The 10,653-nt window shown below is 48.9% G+C and overlaps 1 protein-coding gene across 3 annotated transcripts in view; it reads right to left on the reverse strand.

Moving 5' to 3' along the window:
- LOC122928315 (hyaluronan mediated motility receptor-like) overlaps nucleotides 1-9,691 on the reverse strand; it is a 74,206-nt gene extending 64,515 nt beyond the window's left edge. For 2 of the 3 annotated variants that reach the window (XM_044281049.1, XM_044281046.1), the window contains exon 1: nucleotides 9,119-9,691. The gene's annotated coding sequence lies outside the window, so the exon portion shown is untranslated. The remainder of the gene's footprint in view (nucleotides 1-9,118) is intronic. The other variant, XM_044281045.1, reaches the window with a different exon arrangement.
- Nucleotides 9,692-10,653: the final 962 nt, after the last annotated feature.

Here is a 10,653-nt window from a genome sequence, read left to right on the forward strand (position 1 = left end):
TAACCGCTTATATCTAGATGGCACTGTTGTATAAGCAATAAGCATCATACCATTAAGGGTTAACTCATACATGCCTAATATTTTCACTACTTCACACCTCTGACATCTGGGGCCTTGTCTCAGGGCTAAGGGACAAACTGATACATGAATATATACTTTGAGGAACATCTAGACCATTCTCACACTTTGGAATTCATGTTCAGATAGGAAAAACAATAAAACCTCAGAATCTGCAGGTGTGGCGTATCTTCTAACTTTCTAAATGTATAATATATTGTTACAATAACACTAGTTTTGAACAGTACAGTAATCTTCTCATGGACTTACTTTGGCCTACATGAAACTTCATACAAAACAGTGAATATAAATCAACATTGCTCTTAAAGGCAATGGATACCCATTATAACTAAAATAAGTATAACTGTTTAAACTTATGAAAAAGCACAACATCACGCAGCCCCATTAGCTTCTATGGGGCCTGCGTTGCGTGAAAAACACCCCTCATGTGCACAGCCCTATAGAAGTGAATGGGTCCGGATGTAGTGCAGGTGCATTCCGGTATTTTGAATGCCAGATCCGGCACTAATACATTCCTATGGGAAAAAATGCTGGATCCGGCATTCAGGCAAATCTTCCATTTTTTTTCGCCGTAGATAAAACCGTAGCATGCTGCGGTTTTATATTTTGCCTGAACAGTCAAAATGACTGAACTGAAGACATCCTGATGCATCCTGAACGGATTAATCTCCATTCAGAATGCATGGGGATATGCCTGATCAGTTCTTTTCTGGTATAGAGCCCCTAGGACGGAACTCCATGCCGGAAAAGAAAAACACTAGTGTGAAAGTACCCTAAAATATTAACTTTAAATTAGGGGTGCACCGAAATTCCGGCGGCCGAAAATGGGCCTAATCCATTTCGGCCGATATTGGTACATATCGGCAGAAAATATGGTTGGTTATATACGTTCGGGCGGCCGGCGGCGCCCCTCATGCTGTGCCTCCTAAACGCTTGCCGCTCTAAAGAATCTCCGGCTCAGTGCTGCGCAGCCTGCTGTGTCTGCTCTGTGCTACTGCTGTTAGTGTAGCGTGGCCGAGCTCTGTTCGTTCTGCGGTACAGGAGCTTTTGTTTCCTGTACTCGGCCGGACTGACAGGAAGTGCTCACTTAGTGTGCACTTCCTTTCAGTTTGGCCGGGTGGATTTAATATGATAGGACTGTTCTATTATGGGCCGAATGTTTCATAAAATGCGAAATGCACGCGGCTTTGTTTGGTGTTTGTTTTTAGTTTTGTTTTTTGTGCGGTATTGAGTATCGCAATACTTTTTTATGGTGACGAAAGCGAATCAAAATTTTGGTATCAAAACAACCCTATGCTGATCTGATCGGCATAGCGTTGTCACGATACCAAAATTTTGATTCGGTTTCGATTTGGCTCCTAAATTTTTCAGTTCAGGAGCCAATGGCTACTAGGTATTTTTTTTGTCTGGAGCACACGGACACTGCATACGTGGCACGGTATACAGCACACGGACACTGCATACGTGGCACAATATACAGCACACGGACACTGCATAGGTTAGGATATCAAATAGGAACATCATTTATATATTACCTCTGTTCAGAGAAAGCCTCATGATATCAGGACGGGCCTGTCTAATCCTAGACATCAATATGGAATGCTAAATACATTCCACCCCCCTCTAACCAACTACACGTCACATGACTTCAGGCATGGGCAAATCCATTCAAGGATATAACTAGAAGAGATAACTGTATCCTTCCGCCCCATCCTGGACTATTTTCACACATATGACTTTGGTAAGACTATTAAGACAAATGACAGGGATATAGGATCTTTGCTAGACCATATCTTAAATGGGAAGGACTTGAAATAAGTCTTTCCTGTGGGAATCCATCACTTAGCTTGGCGAAGAATGTTCTATCAATATATATACACATCTAAGCAATTATTTAATGCTTTGCTAGATTATGAGTCTTGATTCTTCTGCAGGTAGAATGAAGTCTCACAATATCCTAAAACTACATCTCAATATGGAGATAATCAATTAATGTATTTATTCGCCAATCTAGATGGTATAATTTCACCCACACTATCAAATTAGTCTTAATAAGATGAAATATAATTTTCTGTGTCTCTTACCAAGTCCTAGTAGAAATCTCACTTCTGCTCCTAGGAAAGCTGGGTGGTCCATCATAGCGCATCTAACCATGGCTTTCATCCTGATAGACCCCTCTAGAGAGCTCAACTTCTCTCTCCTCTTTCTTGTGTGTGTCTTCTTCTCTGTCCCCCCTGTGTATGGTTTATGATCACAAACTTATCAGTTAGACACCTTCCTAATTTGGAGCTTTCCAATCATTGTCGGATGGGTGTGACCATTGATAAGAAATGACATCATAACCTTACCCAGAATGCACTTTTGCTACTGTTGTAATGTCACCTACTCATACCTAGGTGGCACTGCTGTGTAAGCTATTTGCATCATAGTATAAAGGGTTAACTTCTGTAAGTCTGAATAAAGGTATAATATACATTTTGACCTTAAAAGCTTTAATTCAAGGCTATAGGGATTAGATTTGACACTTGTAGCAATTGGAGACAGACCTCTAGGCGTCTCTCTGAATGTTTCTCACATTGTTTATTTGTGCATCGTAAATAACTTGAACCTCCTTGTTTTCTCAGAGATACCAGTATCTCCTGTTACACCAAAGAGGTGAATAATTGTTACAAAACACATCTTCACAGACACTCTTTTAGAGACAAATATTCTCCTAATGAGAAATATATATATAATATACTGGATACATGTTGTCTTCATCACATATAACAGTATAATATATATTATATGTTCTACTGATTGTCTTATGCTAAGAACTAAGGCTCATTAAATGAATACATACATATTATATATTTGCTTCATTGATAAATGCCTAATTGTATAGGTAATTAGCACCAGCTGCATAGAGCTCATCTTTACCTCCTGTCGTAAATTTAAGAGTAGACAATGAGTATTCTTCTCAGACTGGTACATTCATAAGAATAACACTAAAAAGCAGAAACCTTTGTACGACCTTAATTTGGCCTACTCAAGACATACAAAATTGTCAACTATAGTCGAGCATGGCTCTTAAAGGTGATGAACATTCATCTTAACTAAAATAAATTGGATATCAATGCATTTACCTATGAAAAGGCACAACAGGTGGGGGGGCGCACTGCGCCACCACTGGTTAATACTGGGGGGGAGGGGGGCGCACTGCGCCACCAATGTCTAATACTGTGGTTGGGGGGGGGGGGGGCGGCGCACTGCACCAATGAAGCTTAATCTCTAATTTATTCATAGACAGGAGGCGGCAGCTGCAGGATGACACAGCCGGCTCCTGACCTGTGAGCTGTAGCTGCGATTCGCGGCACCTGAGGAGTTAACTACCGCTAGGGCTGCAGCTACGATTATTTTAATAATCGATTAGTTGCCGATTACAAAATTACAAAACAGAGAGGTTTATATGATCTTACTTGAAAAATTATGTTCAAAAGGCCATATTAAAACAAATTGTGGACGGCGCAGTTATGGAGAGGGGGATCTGTGGACGGCGCAGTTATGGAGAGGGGTATCTGTGGACGGCGCAGTTATGGAGAGGGGGATCTGTGGACGGCGCAGTTATGGAGAGGGGGATCTGTGGACGGCGCAGTTATGGAGAGGGGGATCTGTGGACGGCGCAGTTATGGAGAGGGGGATCTGTGGACGGCGCAGTTATGGAGAGGGGGATCTGTGGACGGCGCAGTTATGGAGAGGGGGATCTGTGGACGGCGCAGTTATGGAGAGGGGGATCTGTGGACGGCGCAGTTATGGAGAGGGGGATCTGTGGACGGCGCAGTTATGGAGAGGGGGATCTGTGGACGGCGCAGTTATGGAGAGGGGGATCTGTGGACGGCGCAGTTATGGAGAGGGGGATCTGTGGACGGCGCAGTTATGGAGAGGGGGATCTGTGGACGCGCAGTTATGGAGAGGGGATCTGTGGACGGCGCAGTTATGGAGAGGGGGATCTGTGGACGGCACGTTATGGAGAGGGGGGATCGTTGCAGCCCTAACTACCGCAGATCGCAGCTACAGCTCACAGGTCAGGAGCCGGCTATGTGATCCTGCAGCTCCCGCCTCCTGTATATGAATAAATGTGAGATTAAGCTTCATTGGTGGCGCAGTGGCCATAGCTCCTACCCTCCTCTTGTCCCCTGCCCTCTCATTGGCAGCAGCAGCACAGGGGGAGGAGACACTGCTCCTTCTGCCCTGTGCTGCTGCTGAGGGAACACGGAGAGCGCTGTCAGCAGCGCGATCTGTGTTCCCCATACGCTACCGGAATATCGGCAAAATAAATGCCGATAGCGTTCAAAATCCTGAATATCGGCCGATATTATCGGCAAATCCGATAATCGGTCGATCCCGGCAAGGTATACAGCACACGGACACTGCACACGTACCACGGTATACAGCACATGCAGGGCTCCAGATGGCGACCAAAATGGTCGCCAATGAGACTTAGAATTTACAAATGGCGACAAGACTTTAGTCTTGTCACCATTTGCGACTAGACCCTCCGCGGCAGCTCTGCAGTTGAACAGCGGCAGGCACAGGAGCTGATAGTTCTCTGCCCCGCCGCTGCCGATGTTCTTCTCAGGCTCCTTTCACACCTGCGTTCAGGTGTCCGCTCGTGGGCTCCGTTTGAAGGGGCTCACAAGCGGCCCTGAACGCAGCAGTCTGGCCCTAATGCATTCTCAGTGGAGGCGGATCCACTGAGAATGTATCCGCCTGCCAGCGCTCAGCCTCCGCTCAGTGAGCGGACACCTGAACGCTGCAAGCAGCGTTCGGGTGTCCGCCTGGCCGTGCGGAGGCGAGCGGATCCGTTCCGACTTATAATGGAAGTCAATGGGGACGGATCCGCTTGAAGATGACACCATATGGCTCAATCTTCAAGCGGATCCGTCCCCCATTGACTTTCAATGTAAAGTCTGACCGGATCCGCTCAGGCTACTTTCACACTAATTTTTCTAAGTTATAATGCAGACGGATCCGTTCTGAACGGAGCCACCGTCTGCATTAATATGAGCGGATCCGTTCAGAACGGATTTGCTCGAACGCTAGTGTGAAAGTAGCCTTAGGGCTCATTCAGACGGCCGTATGGTGTCCGCAAAAATACTGAATGCTATCCGTTTTTTTGCTGACCCATAGACTTCAATAGGGCCATGTCCTGATTTTCACGGACAAGTATAGGACATGTTTCATTTATTTTGCGGAACCTTGAAATAGAAAAGGGCCCCATAGAAGTGAATAGGTCAGCATCTAATCCGCAAAAAAACGGATCCGCATTTTTGCGGATAGCATACGGCCGTCTGAATGAGCCCTTAGTCTGAGTCAGCTCAGTCACAGCACACAATAGCAGAGCCGCTGGCAGCAGGGAGGGGAGGGGCTCGGGAGGAGTGTAATCTGATCCTAGAGTGGAGGCTGCTTCTGCCAGCCCCGCCCACCAACCAATCAGAGCTGAGGCAAGGCAAGCACTAGCAGCTCTGAGTCACACACTGTACAGGGAGTTTGAGAAAGAATCGAATGAGTCACAGGTGAAAAGAATCTAAAGATCCGACGTAGTTAGTGACTCATTCAATTCTTTCTTGGACTCCCTGTACAGTGTCAGGGCGCCCCAAGCGCATGGATGACGTGGAGCGCCCCGGGAGCCGCACGGACTGTAAGTATACCGCTCCCCCGCTCCCCACTACTACTATGGCAACCAGGACTTTAATAGCGTCCTGGCTGCCATAGTAACACTGAAAGCATTTTGAAGACGGATCCATCTTCAAATGCTTTCAGTTCAACTGCGTTTTTCCGGATCCGGCGTGTAATTCCGGCAAGTGGAGTACACGCCGGATCCGGACAACGCAAGTGTGAAAGAGGCCTACGCCGGAAAAGAAAAACGCTAGTGTGAAAGTACCCTAAAATATTAAGTTTAAATCCCCTCTTTCCCAATTTTACATCTAAAATATATAAACAATAAATAAACATATTAAATTATATAAAAAAAAATATATATCTCCTATGCGGTGAGCATTCGCCATTTTTTAGTCACCTTGTCACCCCAAAAAATAGGATAGGACTGTTCTATTATGGGCCGATGTTTCATAAAATGCAAAATGCACGCAGCTTTTTTTGGGGTGTGTTTTTTTTTTGTGCGGTATTGAGTATCGCAATACTTTTTTATGGTGACGAAAGCGAATCAAAATTTTGGTATCAAAACAACCCTATGCCGATCTGATCGGAGTAGCGTTGTCACGATACCAAAATTTTGATTCGGTTTCGATTTGGCGACTAAAAATTTGATTTGGCTCCTAAATTTTTCAGTTCAGGAGCCAACGGCAACTAGGCATTTTTTTTGTCTGGAGCACTGACGTGGCCACGGCATACAGCCCCATGTACGCTGCATACGTGGCCACGGCATACAGCCCCATGTACGCTGCATACGTGGCCACGGCATACAGCCCCATGTACGCTGCATACGTGGCCACGGCATACAGCCCCATGTACGCTGCATACGTGGCCACGGCATACAGCCCCATGTACGCTGCATACGTGGCCACGGCATACAGCCCCATGTACGCTGCATACGTGGCCACGGCATACAGCCCCATGTACGCTGCATACGTGCCCACGGCATACAGCCCCATGTACGCTGCATACGTGCCCACGGCATACAGCCCCATGTACGCTGCATACGTGCCCACGGCATACAGCCCCATGTACGCTGCATACGTGCCCACGGCATACAGCCCCATGTACGCTGCATACGTGGCCACGGCATACAGCCCCATGTACGCTGCATACGTGGCCACGGCATACAGCCCCATGTACGCTGCATACGTGGCCACGGCATACAGCCCCATGTACGCTGCATACGTGGCCACGGCATACAGCCCCATGTACGCTGCATACGTGCCCACGGCATACAGCCCCATGTACGCTGCATACGTGCCCACGGCATACAGCCCCATGTACGCTGCATACGTGCCCACGGCATACAGCCCCATGTACGCTGCATACGTGGCCACGGCATACAGCCCCATGTACGCTGCATACGTGGCCACGGCATACAGCCCCATGTACGCTGCATACGTGGCCACGGCATACAGCCCCATGTACGCTGCATACGTGGCCACGGCATACAGCCCCATGTACGCTGCATACGTGGCCACGGCATACAGCCCCATGTACGCTGCATACGTGGCCACGGCATACAGCCCCATGTACGCTGCATACGTGGCCACGGCATACAGCCCCATGTACGCTGCATACGTGGCCACGGCATACAGCCCCATGTACGCTGCATACGTGGCCACGGCATACAGCCCCATGTACGCTGCATACGTGGCCACGGCATACAGCCCCATGTACGCTGCATACGTGGCCACGGCATACAGCCCCATGTACGCTGCATACGTGGCCACGGCATACAGCCCCATGTACGCTGCATACGTGGCCACGGCATACAGCCCCATGTACGCTGCATACGTGGCCACGGCATACAGCCCCATGTACGCTGCATACGTGCCACGGCATACAGCCCCATGTACACTGCATACGTGCGGCTGACATTAGCGACGTGCTAATGTCAGCTGCACCTAACTCTGCTATTCTAGTGATTATCCTGCAGCCTGCGAGCGTCCTTCCCTCACTGTGCCTGCGCAGAATACTGAACGGCACGAGATTTCCCCAGGGCACAGGGCAGGCAGAAGGATGCGAACAACGCCTGGCCCTGTCAATAAACCCTTGGAAGGTGTTACTTGAGGTGGGAGACGGGAGCCTCTAGGTGCAGGAGCAACGCGCGTAGCAGTGTATAATGTGATAGAAAAATGAATCCAGCCAGCAAAGGAAGCAATACGGACAACAATACATTAGTAAGTGGCTTGTAATAACTTTCTCTACATGATTAATAATACCACTTAGGCTACTTTCACACTTGCGCTTGATCGGATCCGTTCTGAACGGATCCGATCATATTAATGCAGACGGAGGCTCCGTTCAGTACGGATCCGTCTGCATTAATAACTTAGAAAAATTTCTAAGTGCGCAAGTAGCCTGAGCGGATCCGTTCAGACTTTCAATGTAAAGTCAATGGGGGACGGATCCGCTTGAAGATTGAGCCATATGGTGTCATCTTCAAGCGGATCCGTTCCCATTGACTTACATTGTAAGTCTGAACGGATCCGCTCGCCTCCGCACGGCCAGGCGGACAGCTGAACGCTGCAAGCAGCGTTCAGCTGTCCGCCTGTCCGTGCGGAGGCGAGCGGAGCGGAGGCTGAACGCCGCCAGACTGATGCAGTCTGAGCGGATCCGCTCCATTCAGACTGCATCAGGGCTGGACGGAGGCGTTTGGGTCCGCTCGTGAGCTCCTTCAAACGGAGCTCACGAACGGACCCATGAATGCTAGTGTGAAAGTAGCCTTACTGAAGTGAGACAACCCCTTTAAAATTGAGTGCCCACTCAGTGCTTTCCTGAGCAGCCATGCCCTGCACGTCAAGAGAACCACAGACTGAAATCTAACTGGGGACTGTGAGGGGTGTGCCATATCAGTTCTCACTGGTCACATGCCATTGCTGCCATGGAGGGGGGGGGGGGGAAGGAATCTTAGTTTGTCACAATTCCAGGGAGAGTTTTAGTTTTTAATAGCTCAGACAATCCCTGTAGGAAAACCTAGGCATGTAGTCCTCCACAGTCTAAAACCAGCTATCTCTGGGCCACCAGCTGTCCCGGTGGCATTCATACATCTCCTCAGCAGAAGATCACAGATCAGGTGCTGTCAACCGCACACACAAAAAACCATCACGTGTGAACAAGTCCGAACTGATCTGTCCTGTGTCTGCCAGGTGCCCGGTTGTCATAGACCTTGGACAAGTCCAGATACACAGATGTGCCCATAGAGACATACAGTACTACCTAGTCATGCCCAGCAGGGTGTAGCCCCTTTCAGTGAAGTAACAGGGCACAGACACCCAGTGCCAGCACTGACAAGGGACCCTCACAGCGCACACAAAGCCGTCCCCGCCCTCTTACGTACCAACATGCTCGTTGAACCGCTTGAGGGGAGCCTTAGGGAAAGACATCTTCGTAGACTCCGCTACCGGTGACCCGCCACAATCAGTCGCTAACTAAACAAGCCGCCGCCTCGCGTCTCCTCTTTAAAAACAGCGCAAAGAGCCGTCCACCAATAACAGACGTCCTCCCGACTAGCAACAGGCGCCACAGCCAATCAAGAAGGCACAGTAGACGTCCAATCACAATCTCTGAAAGGAGAAACAGGAAGTGCAATCAGACCGCTGGAGCTTGTTGTTTAGGTAGTCTGTAAAACGGGCTTCTATTGGTTGAAATCTTGATGGACATCGTTAAAAGCCATTTTTTGTTGTTGTTGCGCGGTTTCAAGTCGTATGACTGCGCATGCGCATTGCGCCATCGTGTGTCCAAGTAATTTCTCCTGTCAGGGCGCTGCTCTGCATGTGATGTCTGTGCATTTCGATGAGAGGAGCGGGGTGGTGCCATGCAAGACTCCCTGGGGTTGCTGGTACCAGACCATGGAGGGAGGTGTTCATTGATGTCCAGGTGCCCCCTGGTACACAGAGCCGACATATCCGCTGTAAGCTGGGCATCAGGGAGATAGCACTGAATGTGCGGGACACACACATCCTACAGGTGCTCCATTGGATGATATGGGTGAATGGTGCATGCGCAGCTGTGAGCAGCCAGCTTCTACAAGAGCCCTGCGGTTAGGACTGTCAGAGCTTTACCTATGACAACCAATCAGACGTCACCTTTTATTTTCCCAGTGAAGTTCTGGAAATGAAAGCTGAACTCTGATTGGTTGCATCATGCTCGATGGCAACTTGCATGCCAATGAGCCACAGATAACTTCAAGCATGCTGCACTGCCGCCACACGTTCACTGGTTTATGCAGTTTATGAAGCCAAATCCTGGCGTGCATTCAAAAAAGAGGACAAGCAGTATCTGCCCAGAGCTATAAACCCCTCCACAATTCCCTGGCCCCTCATACAGACAATACTTACCTGGTCCTCAATGCCTGTGTCCTCCCAGAGCCCTCCACAGCCGTTGTGCAGATCACAACATCCGACGACGGAGGTGAAGCCAATAGCAGACCACGAAAGTGACCCACTCCCCTTGCCCGGGTGATGCCACACGTGACGCAAGGCTAGTGGGTTACCCTCGTGGCCTGCTAATGGCTGCACCCCCTGTCGCCAGATGTGATCTGCGCAACGGGCGTCGACGGATCTGGGACAGGTAAGTATTGTCTGTATGAGGGCCCAAGTTACTGCTTTGGGTTGTCCAACTTTTTGGATATTTTTAACTTTCACTAGCAACATGTACTTGTTGAAAAAAGCGATAGTTACCTGCTCCCCGCCCTTTTATTCCGCTCACTGGCCCACAATCAGTGGTGCTCTGTCCCTGTCCTGTAAACAGATGGAGTCACGTGTGCTGCTGTAGCCAAAGCATGGCTTCAGCAGCGACGTGTCCCAAATCAGCACATTGTGGCAGGGTCACATTCTGCTTGTTCAGTAACCCAGTACTGGGGGTATCTGCGAA

The sequence above is a fragment of the Bufo gargarizans genome, chromosome 2, assembly GCF_014858855.1.
Source record: "Bufo gargarizans isolate SCDJY-AF-19 chromosome 2, ASM1485885v1, whole genome shotgun sequence".
Taxonomy (NCBI): domain Eukaryota; kingdom Metazoa; phylum Chordata; class Amphibia; order Anura; family Bufonidae; genus Bufo; species Bufo gargarizans.